Source organism: Mandrillus leucophaeus, unplaced genomic scaffold (genome assembly GCF_000951045.1).
Source record: "Mandrillus leucophaeus isolate KB7577 unplaced genomic scaffold, Mleu.le_1.0 Scaffold1950, whole genome shotgun sequence".
Classification (NCBI taxonomy): domain Eukaryota; kingdom Metazoa; phylum Chordata; class Mammalia; order Primates; family Cercopithecidae; genus Mandrillus; species Mandrillus leucophaeus.
Window position 1 is genome coordinate 7,551 of NW_012101977.1, and position 2,099 is coordinate 9,649.

Here is a 2,099-nt window from a genome sequence, read left to right on the forward strand (position 1 = left end):
AGCACACAAGGCACTACCTCCTCTGCATCTCCACGTTCAGGCTGTGGGGAAAATGTCCTGTGAGGGCCAGGCAGTCCACAGGGGTGAGTGTGACATAGATCCTGTCTGGGAGAGAGAGAGGAGTGGCTGGCACCTCACCTGGCTCCCATGAAGGGGCTTCTCATGGCTCCAGATCAGGGAGCAGCAGAGACCAGCACAGGCCTTTCCAGGCCCAGCTCAGGCTCCAGCTCCTGCCCGCCTGTGCCTTGGTGCCCTGTCCACCTCTGCAGCTTCACCAGCAGCCTGGGGCCTCCCTGGGAGAAGCTCTCTGGCCCTAGCCCCACCCCGGGCTCCATGGAAGGGAGTTGGGGAGAGACTGCGTCTGAGGCAGCACGGACTAGTCAGTCAAGCCCTGCACCACACAGAGAGGGAAACCGAGGCCCAGAGCTGAGGGGACTCGCTCAGGCCACATGAGGGCAGTACTCAGACAGAGAGAGGAAGCTCCAGCCTATGTCCAGCTCCCCCGCCTCCCAATCACACTCAGGGCCAGGAGACAAGGCCGGGGCAGCTACATCACCACCAGAGTTGGGACTGGATCCCAGGTTATCCTTGGAGACAGCTTGGGCCAGACCCTGGGAAATCCACAGCTCTTTCCTAAGTAGCTGTGACTGTGAGGAAACTGATGGAAGGAGGAGGGACTTATAGATGACAGAAGATTCTGAAGCTTATAAATCATTAAAGTGTGAGGGCCTCAGTTTGATACTTACTTAAAATGAGAAAAAAAAAAAAAAACCCTATAAAACAATGTGAAAATCTGAACACCAGTTGGCTATTTGATGATACTAGGGAATTGCTGTTAATTGTTCATTTTTTCAAGATGTGGGAACAGTATTGTAGCTATGTTATTTTAGAAGGAAAGGAAGTCCTTCAGAAATAGTGGAATATTTAATGAAACAGAATATCTGGGATTTGTTCTATCATCATCTAGGGGCACAAAGTGGCTCATGACGGGCTTTCTCCTTCAGCACAGACTCAAAATGTCCCCCAATATTGACTTAATGAGCAGCTAGCACCCTCTTCCCTCGCTGGTTCTGATGTTGTGGCTGCTGTTCCCACACAAGGCTCTCTGAGCTGGGTCTCCAGCCATGGGCTCAGTCACAGTGAGCCCAGCCAGGCTGTGAAGGGGCCTGACTGGCTGTGCAGCTCCAAGGTGTCCTCAGTGGTGGTGAGTGCCCATGCTGAGCAGACAGCACAAGCCCCACTGCTGGCCCCTCTGCAGGGACTGGGCTGGGATGGCATTAAGCTCTGGACAAGGGAGTAGGCATGCCAGGGATGCCAAGAGACCCCACGGTGGGGACACGGCCTGAGAGGCCAGTAACCTTAATGAGAGCCTGCAAGCCCTAGGACACAGTCCCCAAAGCTGCCAGCACTCACCTGAGGGAATGAAGAGGGTCTGGCCCTGCTTGATGATGCACTTGTAGCATTTGTCGACCTGGTGGGCAAAGAACATCTCGCTGTGGTTAGAGGCAGACCGCCAGCACTCATACAGATGTTGGCTGAGGCTGGCCTGATGAGACAGAAGGTTTTCTCCCCCTGCCAAGAGAGCCTGTTGGCAGAGCCGCCCATGCCAGTACATGGGGTGGGGGTGCAAGTGATAGGTCCTAACGTGAAAAGCACCCTGTTCAGGTCCACAACTCCTGCCTGCACCACTGAGGGCACAGGGGCTTTGCAATTCAGAAGTGTGTGTGTTAGGAAGATTCTGGGTATCTGGGCCCCCAGCATACTCAAGGGCTAAAGCCCATAATCCCACATTATATTGTTTTGAGGCACTACAAATGGTGTGGATGCCTAGGTTGCAAATAAAGCTGCAACTGGCTGTCAAAAGAATTCCAGGTAGCTCCACTCTTGAGAGCCACTTGGATCCCAGGCTGGGTCAAATGATGCCACTGTGTTCCATGCGGTCTTATGCCTGGCCCCGGGAGGGGTTCTGCACTGGGAGCAGAGAGACCCCTGTCCTACAGCAGTGGAGCCAAGGCAGGTTCTGAGGGTGCTCCAGTGACTTGCTCAAGGCCTCCCAGAGGTGGGATCAGCACACACACTCGCCCCCAGCTACAGCCCCA

The 2,099-nt window shown here is 54.5% G+C and overlaps 1 pseudogene; it reads right to left on the reverse strand.

The window, feature by feature from the left end:
* LOC105538608 overlaps positions 1-2,099 on the reverse strand; it is a 4,004-nt pseudogene that overhangs the window by 1,142 nt on the left and 763 nt on the right.